General features: G+C 43.2%; 1 protein-coding gene across 2 annotated transcripts in view; it reads left to right on the top strand.

Annotated features, from left to right (window-relative positions):
* Nucleotides 1-21537, top strand: part of ARHGAP6 (Rho GTPase activating protein 6) — a 633174-nt gene that overhangs the window by 453336 nt on the left and 158301 nt on the right. The window lies entirely within an intron of this gene.

Genomic DNA, 21537 nt, shown 5'->3' with positions numbered 1-21537 from the left:
CTAATACTGTACAGAGCTCAGGGCAGTTGGACCAAGGCATCTATTATATGTAACCCTAACCAATGCTAAACCATATATTTATAATGAATATATTTTTTTTTTATTAGAGAACAACCTTTTATATCAGCTTGAGGTTTACAAATGTTAAGCATCATAATGACATTAAAGTTTTGAAAAGAAAATAAGAAAGCTCCTCAAACTATACACTTTACAAGCAATAGAGTAGCCACAAGATAAATGCATTTTAATAGAGTCTGTCCTTGCATAGACAGAGATGAGAATTCTCTAGAAAGTGGCTATATGCAGTAACTTTTTCACTTGTATGTTTCTATTTTGACTGTATGTTATCTTTGTATGTGTGGGGATATACAATATGAACCTGAATGATAAATAGAGGCCTTCCTTCCGTAACCACACTTGACAATACAAGGCAGTTTACTGCCCATGGTAGACTTCATCTGAAAGGCATTTCCGGTTTCTAGCATGTCTATTTGATTGATAACTTTCTATGAAGGAAAGGGTTGTGTACAGTTTTAACCTGACTACACAGTGGAGCTGATTTACTAAGCCTGACATTTCCTACACTACTTTTGTAAGTGTGCTATAGTAAGATGCCTCAAATTTATTAGGAGGCCCAGGCCTCTTAAGAAGTTTGGCTCATCTTCTGGCTGTTCATGTGCCAAAAGCTGAAATCTACGCCAGCTACGAGCTGGCGTAGATTTCAGCTATAATTTATGCCAGTTTCTGGCATACTGTAGATTATAGTAAATCTGGTGGAAGGCTTCACCCCTCCCACTAAGCCCTGCGCCCTTTTTTTCAAACCTTTGAAAATTGTCAAGAAGTTAAAAAAATTGGCCGAGAAATATTCCATGTACCCTAATTAATGACGTACAAGCTTCAGTATATTTACCCCAATATATTGTACCAGTGACACGAGTTTGTAGGAAAGTTAAGACATAACAATAATTACTTCAATGTGTTAATTGTGAGTGAAATTATAATTATCGAATACTCAAAATGCCCCAAAAGTTCATCATTTAGGAAAATATACAGAAAGGTCATCCCTGATTTGACCGTTACAGTACTTTTTAGACATCCAAATAAACGATTCATCCAGCACTCTTGTGAAGTTCCAGTTAAAATCCAAGTTTATTATCACATTTAAAACCTGTCCAGCAAAATGCCCATGAGCGAGTAATGCTTACGGGTTTCAGATAGTTATGTCCTCAGTCATAGCAAACTAAAGCTACTTTCACACTAGCGTTTTTTTGCGGATCCACCATGGATCTGCAAAAACACTTCTGTACAACCGCATGCATCCATCATGAATGGATCCGGTTGTATTATGTCTTCTATAGTCATGACGGATTCGTCTTGAACACCATTGAAAGTCAATGGGGGACGGACCCGTTTTCTATTGTGCCAGAGAAAACGGATCTGTCCCCATTGACTTACATTGTGTGTCAGGACGGATCAGTTTGGCTTAGTTTCCTGCAAGCAGCGTTTTGTTGTCCGCCTCCAGAGCGGAATGGTGACGGAACGGAGGCAAACTGATGCACTCTGAGCGGATCCTTTTCCATTCAGATTGCATTAGGGCAAAAGTGATCCATTTTGGCCCGCTTTTGAGATCCCATGACTGATCTCACAAACGGAAAGCCAAAACGCTAGTGTGAAAGTAGCCTAAGGTTACAGTTCTTGAGAGTAACAATGTATGTGCATTGAAGGTAGTAGGGTAGTTATAAATATATACCTGTTAGTAATTAACATTTTTAGTAATAATTATTATTTTATTCTATTTTCTGTAACTTTTTTTCTTAGAAGAGTAAGTGGCTAACACAAGACTGGTTGCCGTTTAACATGTGGGCATAGCTTGCTGGCTGATCAGACAAGCTTTCTGTCTCTACGTAACTGAGTAACTGACACAATTTTACTTCTATAGCAGCATTGCATTTATTTCAGTCTCAGGGTTGTCCCATCTGGCTATTTATGGCATATCAAGGCTAAAGGTCTGGCAGTGATTCTGGTGAACTCTCCAGAGAGCCAGTATTTATATAGGGTCTGTCAGAAGTTTTGACTATGCAAAACTGCTGACAGCTCTAAGTAAGGGTCTGGTAGAACAAGACAATCATACCTTTTGTGAAGATTTATTTAGCAGCGGTAGTGTGAATATAAACTTTTATTCCGCCAGTTTCTGCTCTTGAATGTGCTTCACTATAAATGATTCTCTTCGTTGAGCTCCTTCACAGCCCCAATCCCTTCCTGTGCCCTGATGATAGCTGAAGCATCCAACCAGGAGACGACCACAGCTGTCACTCACAGCATAGGGGAGGGGCTGTAAAGCAGCTCAAAGCAAGGAGCAGTTCACAGTGAAGCTCCGCCTCCATAGCACTTTTAGGAGTAGATTCTGACAAAATAAAAGGTAATATTCACGCTGCTCCTTTTCATAAAAGCTTTACTGAAGGTATTATTGACTCCCTTTAATATTGTTCTGCAGTTCTGGGGTTCTGGGTTAGTCTAACCTAGGGAAACATCTGCATGTTTGTATATTCTACTAATTTTTTACTTCTGGTACTCTTTTTTACATAAAAAAAAAATATATATCAGATGTTACTTAGGTCTGAAATATGGAAATGAGATTCTAAACCCCACCAAGTACAGCAACTAATGTGACTAATGTGATTAACATCTGTGTGCAGCGCTCAGGGATATATTAGAGCTGTATAAAAAATGTTGGTGGTGCGTTGTCACTAGTAATACATAGAAGTGTTGATGAATGCTTGGATGATGACACCAGCAAACACTTTATTCAGTTTATACAGATTGTGTTTACATCAGTGGTGTATGAATGAGCGTCACTAGATTGTTATTACAGTAAAATATTTTCTGCATTAACAATGTGACTTTTAAACTTGCATTATCTTGAAGCATTCTCCGCCTATGTTCTTGGTAAATGTGTTCACTTTACAGAGACGTAGGCTTCATTCAAACCCATTTACTAATAATGGTTAAAGATTATAGCAGTCATTTTAACGTTTTTCTTTTCCAAGCATATCCCATAGGGAGTTTCATATTTGCTATTGCACCATATCTCCTGGAGCACAGTTCCTACGAACCAAGCCCCGGAGCGAGTGAGTCATTTCAAGAGGAATTAAACATAAAAATGAAACCCCGTTTTTTAGACTTCATGTAGGAGTCCTCTATTCATACATGAGAAGCTGATAAAAGGATGTTTTATAATGTATGACATCAGCTCTACAATCTTTGCCTTAGAGAACTGCCATAATGATTTGTATGCAGCAATGCTGTGAAAACAGAGAATATTAGGGTAATGGAAAATGTTGCATCTTTTTATTAAAGATTTTTATAAGTTTATACAACAAGACAAAATAACCACCCCCCAAAAAAAAAAATCACCATTAAATTAAAAAGTGCTCTAGTCTTGAAAAGTCCAGTATGTCCAAAATATACTCCTGCACCACCCATTGCACCAGCAGTTTAAGCAGGTATACCTTCTGAGTGAGATCATACAGTATAACATAAGGAGAGAAAGTTCTACCAAGGCATATCAGGGTACACTTCAGATTACAGGTGAAAAAATAAACCCTCTGGCTATTGAGCCTCACAGAAATAAGAAATCGAGTCCATACCTAATATCATCTCACCATGTGAACACTGCTGCCACATCCCCAGCCACCTTCGCCCCACAAAGGACCAGGAAATGGCTTGATCCTGTTACCGCTGCATCCAATCACCTGCCTTAGTGCTCACTGTGATGTACTGTCCAAACAGATGTTACCGCCAAGACCTGTGATTAGCCACAGCAATTACGGGACCAATCCACTTCCTGGTCCTTCATGGTTATGAAGGTGCTACAAACTGGCCAACAGCACATGCATGGTGGGACCACAGACAGGTACAGGTTAGATGCATTGGAGTTGTCATCTCCTAGGCTGGACAACCCTTTTAAACCCAAATAGTATCTCACCAATTATCTGGACCATAACCTAGAAATGCTTTTACATTTTTAAATGTATGTCTTTCTCCTCTTTGTCCTATAGACCTTCTTTTCTAAATGTACTTGCCAAATAATCTTGGACACATGTTCTCCCCTATTAGAGATGCATTCACTTCCAGGCCACGTAGAGCATTCAGGAAACTCTAAATTTATCCAGTTGGGTGGTCATTAGGTCCTCCATATACAGTCAGGTCCATAAATATTGGGACATCGACACAATTCTCTCATTTTTGGCTCTATACACCACCACAATGGATTTAAAATAAATCAAACAAGGTGTGCTTTAACTACAGACATTCAGCTTTAATTTGAGGGTATTTACATCCAAATCAGGTGAACAGTGTAGGAATTACAACAGTTTGCATATGTGCCTCCCACTTGTTAAGGGACCAAAAGTAATGGGACATAATAATAATGTCCCAATATTTATGGACCTGACTGTAACCTAATAGACAGACAATGGGATCATTTCGGCATTAACAGAATACACTGAGTTAATGATATCCACAGCATTCTTCCAAAAGCTTTCCAAAACCGGACACAACCACATTATGTGCATCACATCCTCACCCTTGCAATGAGAATATTCGGAATGGCATCTAATATTAATGTCAAATGGGAATTTAGGAGTTTGTAAATTCTTTTGAGTAAGTCTATGTTTGACAGCCTAGGCTAGGCAACAATCGCAGAACCCTCTCTAATATCTCCTGCCATTGGTGGACAATTTAGCTGTTACCATGTGGATCCCTTGTTATTGTTAGGTGAAGTAAACTCTATGTTACTATAGAACCCATTCCTGCTCACAGTTTACTAGTTCACTTCCATTTAGCCATCTCTAGAAAGCTGGAGACATGCCTGTACAACCACTTTTAGCATTTTATGCATATGCTTTAAAGCTTAGGATAATATGTGCAATATATAAGACTTTAAATACAATTTAAAATGCATTCATCTAAATAAGAGCTAAATTTTAGAAGTTAAAGTAATGCAACTTGTGTGCCTGGTGTTGACACAATGATAGGGAAAGCAGATGTGGAATTACTCCACCTTATGAATATGTTTAAATGGCAAGCATTTTCAGAATTAGGTCTAATTTTTTTCAAATGCCAGCATGAAGAAAACTAAATTCAGATAACCAAGGAATATAGGTTTGTATTTGTAACCGGGGAGGTGTTATTGAAATTTGGACATGCTAAAGTAGACTGATAACAGTAACAGGGTTAGATGCAGCCAATAAATAGCTATCCTACGCTGTCATCTGGTTATTCCATTAGCATACCTCTCCTGTACTCCAGGATTTATAAAGTATTGGATGTCTTTGAACTCAAGAAATTTGACATGCCGTATAATAATCAGTTAGGCTTCTTTCACATCGGCATTCAGCCTTTCCGTTCTCCTGCTCCGTTTAGGAGCAGGAGAACGGAAAGGACGGAGAAGGCACATAACTGAGCCGAACTGAGCCTAAGGACCCCATAGACTATAATGGGGTCCGTCAGAAGATAATTTTGGAGCAGAGACAAAAGTTGTGCTTGCAGGACTTTTGTCTCCGCTTCAAAATCATCTTCTGAGCAGAAACCTAACGGACCCCATTATAGTCTATGGGGTCCTAAGGGCTCCGTTTGGCTCAGTTATGTGCCTTCTCCATCCTTTCCATTCTCCTGCCCCTAAACAGAGCAGGAGAACGGAAAGGCTGAACGGTGATGTGAACGAAGCCTTAACAGTGACTACATCTGCATGTCACATATCCGCCACTAAACATATTTTCTATATTATATTATTAATATATAAAATCACATTCAATAAATATAGCTTATTCTACTAAATGCACACATTGAGCTGTAGATCAGCAAAGCTTGCTTTACATATAGATTAGCTGTTGACCAATCACTCTTTGGTTAGAGAGCTATATCCACTCACCCGTTCCTTTTAAATATGCACAATAAACATTTTATCTGCAAGTATTCATATTAAGTAGAACAAATGTTTCATCTCTGCATGTAATTTGACATCACTGGCCATATGCATTAAAGGAGCACTCCCACAAAAATGTTTATTCTTTGACCCGTTAGAAAGTTACTTGATGTAATAAGTAGTGCAGGTAATTTATTTACCAGTGATTGTACTTGTGAGTTATCCACTTCCTTCTGGTCTTCAGCTGTGTCATGAGACCAACACTGTCACTTTTCAAGTGACACGGCTCTTGTGTGTGTGGATAGGAGGTCAGTTTCCCCATTTATCCCTATGGGAACCTCAATGTCAGTCTTATAGGAATGAATCGAGAAAATGACTGCCTGTCCACACATAAGATGCTGTGTCACTTGGAGAGTCACAGTGTCAACCACATGATTCAGCTGAGGATCAGAAGAGAGGGGATAACTGGATAATACAATCACCAATAAGATGAGATTTGGTAAAATCTCATCCACTTTGCAGATACTGGAATACACTGCAGATTTCCTGTCCACCGTTCCAGAACAAAATATCTGCAGTGTATCCACCAGGTGTGACCATACCTTAAAGTTACAGTGAAAGCTATTTGAAATGACCACTCACTGAGAAGTCGTTTTCTAGGTATTGGTCTTAAGATGGCCAGTATGCATAATAACTAACTGTAAATCCATTACAGGAAATGTGGGCTGGATATTGGGGGTGGTCTTCAAAGAGGTGGTCTTTTGGAGCAGCTTCACTGTAGCTGTTTTCTTGGACTACTCCTTTCTGTAATGTCTTCCCAAGCTCATAATAGAGTTATGTGGTTGCCACAGGGTTGACAAGCACTTTTGAGTTATATGCCTTGAAAAGGAAGCAAAGTACGATCTGTGTTGCTAATAAAGGCATTTGTTAATTCATTTTCCTGTCTTTGTTTTACTTGCATTAGAAAGAATGCCCTATAGAAGAATCCATAATAATCTCTTGTTAATTCAAACACAAACATTTCACTTTGCGTCCTTCCAAATGTTCTGAGGCGTGTTTAACAAGATGCTTGTATGTCAGAACCCTTTAGAATTCGTCCTCGCTGTTCTTGTAGATATTGTGTTTCTGTATCCAAGTATGCTAAAGAGTAAAGAATGCAGCAATTCCTCTGAGGAGACTGTCAACCTTTTCAAAATTAGGGAAGTGTCACAAAAAGTGATGTCAAGTACCATTTTCTGGAAACAGCATTATAAGAGATGTATGCAACAGCTGGTCCACATATAAGGTTGAGAAAGAGGCACTTGGTACATTGTACTGACACTAGCTTACTCATTCAGACTTGTTTGTGTACATGCCTCCGTATGTCTATATATTACATACATATAGTACATAACAAAACTTCTTATAACTAAAAGAGCAAAGTTTGTAACATGACAAGGTAATGTGTCACCAATTTTTTTTCTGCCAGTTAAAACTAAATAGCGATACGTATGCTTTTTTTCTAATCTGTTTTTATTTTCCGATTGCAGATTTATTTTTTTATTCTGTTTCCTGAAAATGATTATGTTGGCTGCCATTTTGCCTGAGCTGTTCTTAACAGTATTTAGAAATATGCTTGAGAGCAGCCACCAAGAGCCATAGACACATTGCAAAGGAGGGGACCTCACTGACTCACTATCAAATCAATATTTGGTGTGGCCACTCTATCTTCAAAACAACACTAGTTTTTCTTCGTACACTTGCATAATGTTTTTGAAGAAACTCAGCAGGGAGGTTGTTCCAAACGTCTTGGAGAGCTAACTACAGATCTTCTGTGGATGTAGCTTTGCTCAAATCCTTTTGTCACTTCATGCAATCCCAGACAAACTTGATAATGTTCAGATCAGGGCTCCATGGTGGCCATATCATCACTTGCAGGACGCCTTGTTCTTCTTCACTAAGAAGATAGTTCTTAATAACATTGGCTGTATGTTTCAGGCCATTGTCCTGCTGCAGAATACATTTAAATGATTAGCACTTCTATTTTTGAAAGCATTGTTACTCTACAGCATTTTTGCACAGTACTGTATATATAGATGATTTTTGTCTTTGTAATTGTGCTTGTAATGATAAGCAGATAAATGCTGTAAAGTGGCCTGGATGGAACAAGTCACGTTACTGTTCCAAGACTTTACAATTAGGATATGGTTAAGGTTGCATTTTGGCACAATTATTATGTGTCTTGCAAAAGTTGCATGAAAGTTCCAGTAGCGGTTAGAAGTTTAAAACCAAGCTGGTGTGTGACTGTTGTGTAGATTTTTCTACTCATTGCTGTTGTGTATTGTGAAATAACGGAAAAGGAATGTACCTTCAAGTACACCCCTACTCTAAAGTTTTCACGTTAAATACGGTGACATGTTGAAGTTTGGGCACCCCTGGTCAAAATCACTGTCACTATTAACAGTTTAAGCAATGCGAAGATGAAATGATCTCCAAAAAGCATAACGTTAACATTTTAAGCAATATCAGTGTATTATTTTGGTTTTGTACAATTTTAGAGTGAAAAAAGGAAATAAACATTTTGCAAAGGTATGGGAACCCAAGAAGTTTTGAGCGCTCAGATAACCTTGACCGAGGTCTCAGACCTTAAGTAGCCTGTTAGGGTTAAAGGGGTTTTCCCATCTTAGACAATGGGGGCATATTGCTACGATTTGCCCCCATTATCTGATAGGTGCGGGTCCCACCTCTGGGATCCGCACATACACTGATAACAGAGCCCCGAAAGTTATGGAGGGTGAACTGCACATCCGCAGCAGCCCTCCATTCATTTGTTTTCCGTCTTGCATAACGGGACCCAGACGGATCCGTTTTGATTATCATAGACTTCTATTAGGACAGAGACCAAACGGAATGCCTTTTAAAGGCTTCCGTTTTGCATTCCGTCATAATACAAGTCTATGGGAAGAAAAACTGATCCATCCTTCCGTCTTATAGATTCTGTTATTTTCCGTTATAACCATGTTATAGCGTAAAGCCATAACGGAATCCCTAACGCTAGTGTGAACACACCCTAAGTTACATTGCACTCTTTGGATGTTACCCATAGATTCTGTCTATACTTGCACCTCTGTAGAGTAAGAGCTCTACTGGTGCTGTTTCTATGAAGCATAGATTATACAATGATGCAATGTAACTTTAGTTATTTTATTCCTCATAATTCTTTTATTCTTCTGGTGAAAATCTCTGCATGTGTTTTGATATGTGTGCACTGTACCTCCTCATAACTCTTTGATATCTCATTGCTACCACAATGTTTTCAAACCAAACTAGAACCTAAAGCCACCAGCAACAATGACTCATCCTAATTTCCTATCCACAGTACAAAGTGAAGAACTGAAAACAATTGCAGGTGTTTTATCAAAATATGATACTTCTAAAACCTAAATCATAGCACAGGAATCAGTGTCGCACTGCGGGGTCATTTACCAAGCACATAAGATGTGCTCAACTAATTGGTTGTTGGTGTTTGCCTACAATTCTGCTGTTGGAGATACATTTCAGGGCTTGAATGTGACATTCAGGGGAATGTTGTGAGAGAATGTACCAAACAATTCCAGTGTAAGAGGACATCGGCCTCTTACCTGATCACCAAGAGTGACATCCCTCTCTGTCTATCCTGGCTAGTATATGAGCCTGATGTGCCTGCTTTCTGAAAGGGCCTGGGTTTAGCAAATGTTTAAGGCCCTCTCAATGAGCAACAAGCTTTCTAGGTTACTGCATAGCCTGAGGTTGTGACCACTGGTTCTTATCACAGATTTCACCTGGACTGGTTATTGACTTTGTTTTCTAACCATTGCCTGGTCTGACATGTATCTGTGAACCTGTCCAAACCACAGATTGGAACAACGAATCTGTATCTTATATTATCTGCAAGTCTTCTGCAGTTGCTACCCTTATATACACATTCACGCCTGCTTATGTGCTGAATATGGAACGGAGGGAATTCGATGCCAAACACCACTGGTGGCAGCTAATCTCCCCTAGAGGATGTTGGATTCCAACTCCTTGTCCTTCTCTCCACTGACATCTAACACAGGGAGAGTAGAGAGACCCCTATACACATTAAATGGTTGACAGATGCCGCTCAAATTGGCAGTTTTGGCCAATATATATATATATATATATATATATAGTGCATAACCAGCTTAACCCTTTCATGGATGTAGTAACAGTAAACTAGGGTTAGCGCACACAGTATAGTAGTGATGCAGTTTACATTTATTCATGTTTCTAGTGTTTGCATGTGTCTTTGTGCATGGCAATGTGCGGCTACTTGTAGTCCTTGTTTGCTTTTACATTACAGCCTTGGTAGCTTGCACCTGACCCCCCTTTTTTCACATTGTTTGGAGGTGCTGGTCTAACTGTGTGTGGCTGACCTCTTTTAGACCGTGCAGCCCCAACCATCTGCCAGGGCTTTTAATCAGAACGTGTCAGTGTGATATAGCTGGATTCTAGTGTTTGCATGTGTCTTTGTGCATGGCAGTTTGCTGCTACTTGTAGTCCTTGTGTGCTTATCCTGAGAAGGTAAGAGTGGACACATCTGAAGGCCCCTGTACATATTTTCTCACAGCTGCAGGATGATTACTTTTGTTTGCTGAAAATAGAAGTAACTTTTTGAGACAACCCTGTTTATATTAAATATAAACAGGTAATCTATATTGACAAAAAAAAAAACCATGATGCCATAATAAACCATAAATCACAGTCTAAAGCATAAAATATTTCATTTTTCCATATATGGGTTTGAATGGTGCAATAAGTACAGTCCGTTCAGGCACTTGCACAGACACAGAATGAGAAGTTCTCCAGAGAAGATAAATATATCTTGGTAATACAAATGATTTGAATGCCTGAGAATTGTGGAATACGTTAATCATTTCTACAGTATTCTTATCATGATTGTGAATGCATTAGGAAGAATTGAGATTGTTGAATGTAGAACTTGGCTGTTTACTTAAAGGCAGCATGAAAATGTTCCCCAGCAGAACACAAGTTATTCCTAGTACAAATATAGTAGAGAAGGCAGTGGAGTGCCTATCTGCATATCCACTTCACAGGGAATTCCTCATCTCATGGTTATGCAAGCTGTACAAGCTATTTCCACAGTCTCACTACAGCATTCAATGAAGAGACACCCACGTTTGGTTATTACTAGGGATGAGCGAACTCGAACTGTATAGTTCGGGTTCGTACCGAATTTTGGGGTGTCCGTGACACGGACCCGAACCCGGACATTTTCGTAAAAGTCCGGGTTCGGGTTCGGTGTTCGTCGCTTTCTTCGCGCTTTTGTGACGCTTTCTTGGCGCTTTTTGAAAGGCTGCAAAGCAGCCAATCAACAAGCGTCATACTACTTGCCCCAAGAGGCCATCACAGCCATGCCTACTATTGGCATGGCTGTGATTGGCCAGAGCACCATGTGACCCAGCCTCTATTTAAGCTGGAGTCACATAGCGCCGCCCGTCACTCTGCTCTGATTAGCGTAGGGAGAGGTTGCGGCTGCGACAGTAGGGCGAGATTAGGCAGATTAACTCCTCCAAAGGACTTGATTAACTGATCGATCTGCAGCTGTGGATCATTGAGCTGCTGATCCTCAATTGCTCACTGTTTTTAGGCTGCCCAGACCGTTTGTCAGTCACATTTTTCTGGGGTGATCGGCGGCCATTTTGTGTCTTGTGGTGCGCCAGCACAAGCTGCGACCAAGTGCATTTAACCCTCAATGGTGTGGTTGTTTTTTGGCTAAAGCCTACATCAGGGTGAAGCTGTCACACCAAGTGCATTTAACCAGCAATAGTCTGTTCATTTTTTGGCCATATACAAAATCAGGGGCAAGCTGCGCCTGTCACCAAGTGCATTTAACCCTCAATGGTGTGGTTGTTTTTTGGCTAAAGCCTACATCAGGGTGAAGCTGTCACACCAAGTGCATTTAACCAGCAATAGTCTGTTCATTTTTTGGCCATATACTAAATCAGGGGCAAGCTGCGCCTGTCACCAAGTGCATTTAACCCTCAATGGTGTGGTTGTTTTTTGGCTAAAGCCTACATCAGGGTGAAGCTGTCACACCAAGTGCATTTAACCAGCAATAGTCTGTTTATTTTTTGGCCATATCCCAGTCTAATTCTGTCACTAAATCCATACCGGTCACCCAGCGCCTAAATACTAGGCCTCAAATTTATATCCCGCTAAATCTGTCCTTAGTGCTGTAGCTGGGCGAGTTATTTAGTGTCCGTTCAAGCACATTTCTTGTTCTGGGTTGAAATACAATTCCCAATTTAGCAATTTCATAATTTAGTGGTTTCTGCTATATCAGAGCTATTTGAAATCTATCCCTAAAAGGGTATATAATATTCAAGGTGCACATTGGGTCATTCAGAATAACTTCACACACACCCGCTACTGTGTATTTCCAAGTCTAATTCTGGCACTAAACCCATACCTGTCACCCAGCGCCTAAATACTAGGCCTCAAATTTATATCCCGCTAAATCTGTCCCTAGTGCTGTAGCTGGGCGAGTTATTTAGTGTCCGTTCAAGCACATTTCTTGTTCTGGGTTGAAATACAATTCCCAATTTAGCAATTTCATAATTTAGTGGTTTCTGCTATATCAGAGCTATTTGAAATCTATCCCTAAAAGGGTATATAATATTCAAGGTGCACATAGGGTCATTCAGAATAACTTCACACACCCGCTACTGTGCATTTCCAAATCTAATTCTGTCACTAAACCCATACCTGTCACCCAGCGCCTAAATACTAGGCCTCAAATTTATATCCCGCTAAATCTGTCCTTAGTGCTGTAGCTGGGCGAGTTATTTAGTGTCCGTTCAAGCACATTTCTTGTTCTGGGTTGAAATACAATTCCCAATTTAGCAATTTCATAATTTAGTGGTTTCTGCTATATCAGAGCTATTTGAAATCTATCCCTAAAAGGGTATATAATATTCAAGGTGCACATTGGGTCATTCAGAATAACTTCACACACACCCGCTACTGTGTATTTCCAAGTCTAATTCTGGCACTAAACCCATACCTGTCACCCAGCGCCTAAATACTAGGCCTCAAATTTATATCCCGCTAAATCTGTCCCTAGTGCTGTAGCTGGGCGAGTTATTTAGTGTCCGTTCAAGCACATTTCTTGTTCTGGGTTGAAATACAATTCCCAATTTAGCAATTTCATAATTTAGTGGTTTCTGCTATATCAGAGCTATTTGAAATCTATCCCTAAAAGGGTATATAATATTCAAGGTGCACATAGGGTCATTCAGAATAACTTCACACACCCGCTACTGTGCATTTCCAAATCTAATTCTGTCACTAAACCCATACCTGTCACCCAGCGCCTAAATACTAGGCCTCAAATTTATATCCCGCTAAATCTGTCCTTAGTGCTGTAGCTGGGCGAGTTATTTAGTGTCCGTTCAAGCACATTTCTTGTTCTGGGTTGAAATACAATTCCCAATTTAGCAATTTCATAATTTAGTGGTTTCTGCTATATCAGAGCTATTTGAAATCTATCCCTAAAAGGGTATATAATATTCAAGGTGCACATTGGGTCATTCAGAATAACTTCACACACACCCGCTACTGTGTATTTCCAAGTCTAATTCTGGCACTAAACCCATACCTGTCACCCAGCGCCTAAATACTAGGCCTCAAATTTATATCCCGCTAAATCTGTCCCTAGTGCTGTAGCTGGGCGAGTTATTTAGTGTCCGTTCAAGCACATTTCTTGTTCTGGGTTGAAATACAATTCCCAATTTAGCAATTTCATAATTTAGTGGTTTCTGCTATATCAGAGCTATTTGAAATCTATCCCTAAAAGGGTATATAATATTCAAGGTGCACATAGGGTCATTCAGAATAACTTCACACACCCGCTACTGTGCATTTCCAAATCTAATTCTGTCACTAAACCCATACCTGTCACCCAGCGCCTAAATACTAGGCCTCAAATTTATATCCCGCTAAATCTGTCCTTAGTGCTGTAGCTGGGCGAGTTATTTAGTGTCCGTTCAAGCACATTTCTTGTTCTGGGTTGAAATACAATTCCCAATTTAGCAATTTCATAATTTAGTGGTTTCTGCTATATCAGAGCTATTTGAAATCTATCCCTAAAAGGGTATATAATATTCAAGGTGCACATTGGGTCATTCAGAATAACTTCACACACACCCGCTACTGTGTATTTCCAAGTCTAATTCTGGCACTAAACCCATACCTGTCACCCAGCGCCTAAATACTAGGCCTCAAATTTATATCCCGCTAAATCTGTCCCTAGTGCTGTAGCTGGGCGAGTTATTTAGTGTCCGTTCAAGCACATTTCTTGTTCTGGGTTGAAATACAATTCCCAATTTAGCAATTTCATAATTTAGTGGTTTCTGCTATATCAGAGCTATTTGAAATCTATCCCTAAAAGGGTATATAATATTCAAGGTGCACATAGGGTCATTCAGAATAACTTCACACACCCGCTACTGTGCATTTCCAAATCTAATTCTGTCACTAAACCCATACCTGTCACCCAGCGCCTAAATACTAGGCCTCAAATTTATATCCCGCTAAATCTCTCGTTACCGCTGTCCTGTTGTGGCTGGGAAAGTTATTTAGTGTCCGTCAAAGCACATTTTTTGTTCTGGGTTGAAATACAATTCCCAATTTAGCAATTTCATAATTTAGTCGTTTCTGCTATATCAGAGCTATTTGAAATCTATCCCTAAAAGGGTAGATCATATTGAAGGTGCACATAGGGTCATTCAGAATAACTTCACACACACGCTTCTGTGCATTTCCAAGTCTAATTCTGTCACTAAATCCATACCGGTCACCCAGCGCCTAAATACTAGGCCTCAAATTTATATCCCGCTGAATTTGAATACAATACATTGGGCCAAATAATATATTTGTTGTTGTGGTGAACCATAACAATGAGAAAAACATCTAGTAAGGGACGCGGACGTGGACATGGTCGTGGTGGTGTTAGTGGACCCTCTGGTGCTGGGAGAGGACGTGGCCGTTCTGCCACATCCACACGTCCTAGTGTACCAACTACCTCAGGTCCCAGTAGCCGCCAGAATTTACAGCGATATATGGTGGGGCCCAATGCCGTTCTAAGGATGGTAAGGCCTGAGCAGGTACAGGCATTAGTCAATTGGGTGGCCGACAGTGGATCCAGCACGTTCACATTATCTCCCACCCAGTCTTCTGCAGAAAGCGCACAGATGGCGCCTGAAAACCAACCCCATCAGTCTGTCACATCACCCCCATGCATACCAGGGAAACTGTCTCAGCCTCAAGTTATGCAGCAGTCTCTTATGCTGTTTGAAGACTCCGCTGGCAGGGTTTCCCAAGGGCATCCACCTAGCCCTTCCCCAGCGGTGAAAGACATAGAATGCACTGACGCACAACCACTTATGTTTCCTGATGATGAGGACATGGGAATACCACCTCAGCATGTCTCTGATGATGACGAAACACAGGTGCCAACTGCTGCGTCTTTCTGCAGTGTGCAGACTGAACAGGAGGTCAGGGATCAAGACTGGGTGGAAGACGATGCAGGGGACGATGAGGTCCTAGACCCCACATGGAATGAAGGTCGTGCCACTGACTTTCACAGTTCGGAGGAAGAGGCAGTGGTGAGACCGAGCCAACAGCGTAGCAAAAGAGGGAGCAGTGGGCAAAAGCAGAACACCCGCCGCCAAGAGACTCCGCCTGCTACTGACCGCAGCCATCTGGGACCGAGCACCCCAAAGGCAGCTTCAAGGAGTTCCCTGGCATGGCACTTCTTCAAACAATGTGCTGACGACAAGACCCGAGTGGTTTGCACGCTGTGCCATCAGAGCCTGAAGCGAGGCATTAACGTTCTGAACCTGAGCACAACCTGCATGACCAGGCACCTGCATGCAAAGCATGAACTGCAGTGGAGTAAACACCTTAAAACCAAGGAAGTCACTCAGGCTCCCCCTGCTACCTCTTCTGCTGCTGCCGCCTCGGCCTATTCTGCTGCTGCCGCCTCGGCCTCTTCCTCCGCCTCTGGAGGAACGTTGGCACCTGCCGCCCAGCAAACAGGGGATGTACCACCAACACCACCACCACCACCTCCGTCACCAAGCGTCTCAACCATGTCACACGCCAGCGTTCAGCTCTCCATCTCACAAACATTTGATAGAAAGCGTAAATTCCCACCTAGCCACCCTCGATCCCTGGCCCTGAATGCCAGCATTTCTAAACTACTGGCCTATGAAATGCTGTCATTTAGGCTGGTGGACACAGACAGCTTCAAACAGCTCATGTCGCTTGCTGTCCCACAGTATGTTGTTCCCAGCCGGCACTACTTCTCCAAGAGAGCCGTGCCTTCCCTGCACAACCAAGTATCCGATAAAATCAAGTGTGCACTGCGCAACGCCATCTGTAGCAAGGTCCACCTAACCACAGATACGTGGACCAGTAAGCACGGCCAGGGACGCTATATCTCCCTAACTGCACACTGGGTAAATGTAGTGGCAGCTGGGCCCCAGGCGGAGAGCTGTTTGGCGCACGTCCTTCCGCCGCCAAGGATCGCAGGGCAACATTCTTTGCCTCCTGTTGCCACCTCCTCCTTCTCGGCTTCCTCCTCCTCTTCTTCCACCTGCTCATCCAGTCAGCCACACACCTTCACCACCAACTTCAGCACAGCCCGGGGTAAACGTCAGCAGGCCATTCTGAAACTCATATGTTTGGGGGACAGGCCCCACACCGCACAGGAGTTGTGGCGGGGTATAGAACAACAGACCGACGAGTGGTTGCTGCCGGTGAGCCTCAAGCCCGGCCTGGTGGTGTGTGATAATGGGCGAAATCTCGTTGCAGCTCTGGGACTAGCCAATTTGACGCACATCCCTTGCTTGGCGCATGTGCTGAATTTGGTGGTGCAGAAGTTCATTCACAACTACCCCGACATGTCAGAGCTGCTGCATAAAGTGCGGGCCGTCTGTTCGCGCTTCCGGCGTTCACATCCTGCTGCTGCTCGCCTGTCTGCGCTACAGCGTAACTTCGGCCTTCCCGCTCACCGCCTCATATGCGACGTGCCCACCAGGTGGAACTCCACCTTGCACATGCTGGACAGACTGTGCGAGCAGCAGCAGGCCATAGTGGAGTTTCAGCTGCAGCACGCACGGGTCAGTCGCACTACAGAACAGCACCACTTCACCACCAATGACTGGGCCTCCATGCGAGACCTGTGTGCCCTGTTGCGCTGTTTCGAGTACTCCACCAACATGGCCAGTGGCGATGACACCGTTATCAGCGTTACAATACCACTTCTATGTCTCCTTGAGAAAACACTTAGGGCGATGATGGAAGAGGAGGTGGCCCAGGAGGAGGAGGAGGAGGAGGAGGAAGAGGGGTCATTTTTAGCACTTTCAGGCCAGTCTCTTCGAAGTGACTCAGAGGGAGGTTTTTGGCAACAGCAGAGGCCAGGTACAAATGTGGCCAGCCAGGGCCCACTACTGGAGGACGAGGAGGACGAGGATGAGGAGGAGGTGGAGGAGGATGAGGATGAAGCATGGTCACAGCGGGGTGGCACCCAACGCAGCTCGGGTCCATCACTGGTGCGTGGCTGGGGGGAAAGGCAGGACGATGACGATACGCCTCCCACAGAGGACAGCTTGTCCTTACCCCTGGGCAGCCTGGCACACATGAGCGACTACATGCTGCAGTGCCTGCGCAACGACAGCAGAGTTGCCCACATTTTAACCTGTGCGGACTACTGGGTTGCCACCCTGCTGGATCCACGCTACAAAGACAATGTGCCCACCTTACTTCCTGCACTGGAGCGTGATAGGAAGATGCGCGAGTACAAGCGCACGTTGGTAGACGCGCTACTGAGAGCATTCCCAAATGTCACAGGGGAACAAGTGGAAGCCCAAGGCCAAGGCAGAGGAGGAGCAAGAGGTCGCCAAGGCAGCTGTGTCACGGCCAGCTCCTCTGAGGGCAGGGTTAGCATGGCAGAGATGTGGAAAACTTTTGTCAACACGCCACAGCTAACTGCACCACCACCTGATACGCAACGTGTTAGCAGGAGGCAACATTTCACTAACATGGTGGAACAGTACGTGTGCACACCCCTCCACGTACTGACTGATGGTTCGGCCCCATTCAACTTCTGGGTCTCTAAATTGTCCACGTGGCCAGAGCTAGCCTTTTATGCCTTGGAGGTGCTGGCCTGCCCGGCAGCCAGCGTTTTGTCTGAACGTGTATTCAGCACGGCAGGGGGCGTCATTACAGACAAACGCAGCCGCCTGTCTACAGCCAATGTAGACAAGCTGACGTTCATAAAAATGAACCAGGCATGGATCCCACAGGACCTGTCCGTCCCTTGTCCAGATTAGACATTAACTACCTCCCCATAACCATATATTATTGGACTCCAGGGCACTTCCTCATTCAATCCTATTTTTATTTTCATTTTACCATTATATTGCGAGGCTACCCAAAGTTGAATGAACCTCTCCTCTGCCTGTGTGCTAGGCCTAAATATATGCCAATGGACTGTTGCAGTGGTGGCTGACGTGAAGCCTCATTCTCTGCTATGACATGCAGACTGATTCTCTGCTGACATGAAGACAGATTCTCTGTTACGGGACCTCCCTCCTCTGCCTGGGTGCTGGGCCTAAATATATGCCAATGGACTGTTGCAGTGGTGGCTGACATGAAGCCTGATTCTCTGCTATGACATGCAGACTAATTCTCTGCTGACATGAAGCCAGATTGTCTGTTACGGGACCTCTCTCCTCTGCCTGGGTGCTGGGCCTAAATTTATGACAATGGACTGTTGCAGTGGTGGCTGACGTGAAGCCTGATTCTCTGCTATGACATGCAGACTGATTCTCTGCTGACATGAAGCCAGATTGTCTGTTACGGGACCTCTCTGCTCTGCCTGTGTGCTAGGCCTAAATATATGCCAATGGACTGTTGCAGTGGTGGCTGACGTGAAGCCTCATTCTCTGCTATGACATGCAGACTGATTCTCTGCTGACATGAAGCCAGATTGTCTGTTACGGGACCTCTCTGCTCTGCCTGTGTGCTAGGCCTAAATATATGCCAATGGACTGTTGCAGTGGTGGCTGACGTGAAGCCTGATTCTCTGCTATGACATGCAGACTGATTCTCTGCTGACATGAAGCCAGATTGTCTGTTACGGGACCTCTCTGCTCTGCCTGTGTGCTAGGCCTAAATATATGCCAATGGACTGTTGCAGTGGTGGGTGACGTGAAGCCTCATTCTCTGCTATGACATGCAGACTGATTCTCTGCTGACATGAAGACAGATTCTCTGTTACGGGACCTCCCTCCTCTGCCTGGGTGCTGGGCCTAAATATATGCCAATGGACTGTTGCAGTGGTGGCTGACATGAAGCCTGATTCTCTGCTATGACATGCAGACTAATTCTCTGCTGACATGAAGCCAGATTGTCTGTTACGGGACCTCTCTCCTCTGCCTGGGTGCTGGGCCTAAATTTATGACAATGGACTGTTGCAGTGGTGGCTGACGTGAAGCCTGATTCTCTGCTATGACATGCAGACTGATTCTCTGCTGACATGAAGCCAGATTGTCTGTTACGGGACCTCTCTGCTCTGCCTGTGTGCTAGGCCTAAATATATGCCAATGGACTGTTGCAGTGGTGGCTGACGTGAAGCCTCATTCTCTGCTATGACATGCAGACTGATTCTCTGCTGACATGAAGCCAGATTGTCTGTTACGGGACCTCTCTCCTCTGCCTGTGTGTGTGCTGGGCCTAAATATATGCCAATGGACTGTTGCAGTGGTGGCTGACGTGAAGCCTCATTCTCTGCTATGACATGCAGACTAATTCTCTGCTGACATGAAGACAGATTCTCTGTTACGGGACCTCTCTCCTCTGCCTGGGTGCCGGGGCCTAAATATCTGAGAATGGACTGTTCCAGTGGTGGGTGACGGGAAGCCAGATTCTCTGCTATGGAACCTCTCTCCAATTGATTTTGGTTAATTTTTATTTATTTAATTTTTATTTTAATTCATTTCCCTATCCACATTTGTTTGCAGGGGATTTACCTACATGTTGCTGCCTTTTGCAGCCCTCTAGCTCTTTCCTGGGCTGTTTTACAGCCTTTTTAGTGCCGAAAAGTTCGGGTCCCCATTGACTTCAATGGGGTTCGGGTTCGGGACGAAGTTCGGATCGGGTTCGGATCCCGAACCCGAACATTTCCGGGATGTTCGGCCGAACTTCTCGAACCCGAACATCCAGGTGTTCGCTCAACTCTAGTTATTACCTGTTGAGAGTGAAAAGAGCAGCATTAACAAAATAAATAATCTAATACAGGCTGGAGCCATAACCAAACAAGTTATAGGTTTGACTCTAATGTATTCAGTTAAGGCCATGCAGAGATCTGAGAAGCCCTATAGCAATACCATTTTAACATTTTAGGACAGAGGATCCCAGCACCCACTCACCCCCTTCGGTATCTGTTGTAGGATTAGAATTAGTGTAGTTCCCAAATGCTTCCTTTGCTATCTGTGCTACATCATTACAATACTATGGCAAGGATTTGAAGAGGTACTCTATCTCCTTATGGAGATTGTCTAAATTGGCATGAGGAGTCTTATAGGCCAGGCAATGCTCAGCAAGCTCGCCTCTGATGCAACCAGATGTAAGGTAGCTATCCTATAAGTCAATGTTCGACCTTTTAAATAGACCTTGAGACATGACTCGGATGTAAATAAGCCAGCACCTCATCTGCAGACAGCTGTTTCGGGTTGACCCTCATCAGTGCAATCTGTAAGTATTTGTATAATTGTATTACAGTTTTATTGAGACTGTGGTAGTGGTTTTAGAAAACCACACTTAGAAACGGTTATTTGCATGGCACATGCAGATCACCATGGTATAGTATCGGTATGGTACAGTATCTATGTGGTTTTGTACTCCATAGGACAGAATCAGTGGGGTTTTGTACAAAATCATAGAGGTATAGGACCAGTGACCCCCTATCCACAAGCCCTTGTGTTATCTACTGTATATGGAGACAGGAGGTAAAGACCTCCATAACACCAACCAAGAAACCAGGTGTGGCTGTAATCTTGACATACACTACTCACAAAGCGTTAGGGATATTACACTACAATATTATAAAATGAAACGAAGTGATTTAAGTAGAAGCATGTAATGGCGATTTCTTTATCTCAAACAATTTATTGAAACAAAAGCCAACAACAGTGCATATGCCCCCACAAAAAATGTCAGTGTCTCAATAACTTGTCATGTTGCCTTGAGCATCATTTACAGCTTGACAACGATGTCTCGTTGTTCACAGGTCGACTTATTGTCTGCTGAGGCATGGCATCCCACTCTTCTTGAAGGGCGGCCCTCAGGTCATTGCTGTTTTGGGGTACAGAGTTCCGAGCCTCTACACGGCAACTCAGTTGATCCCGTAGGTTTTTAATGGCATTCAGGTCTGGAGAAAGTGCAGGGCACTCCATCTGAGGTACCCCAGTCTCCAGCAGCCGTTCCCTAATGATGCAACCTCGATGAGCTAATGATGCAACCTCATCAGTGTGGGATGTGGC

The sequence above is a fragment of the Bufo gargarizans genome, chromosome 3 (genome assembly GCF_014858855.1).
Source record: "Bufo gargarizans isolate SCDJY-AF-19 chromosome 3, ASM1485885v1, whole genome shotgun sequence".
NCBI classification, from domain to species: domain Eukaryota; kingdom Metazoa; phylum Chordata; class Amphibia; order Anura; family Bufonidae; genus Bufo; species Bufo gargarizans.
Note: the sequence above shows the minus strand (reverse complement) of the source record. Positions and strands in the feature narration are given on the sequence as shown.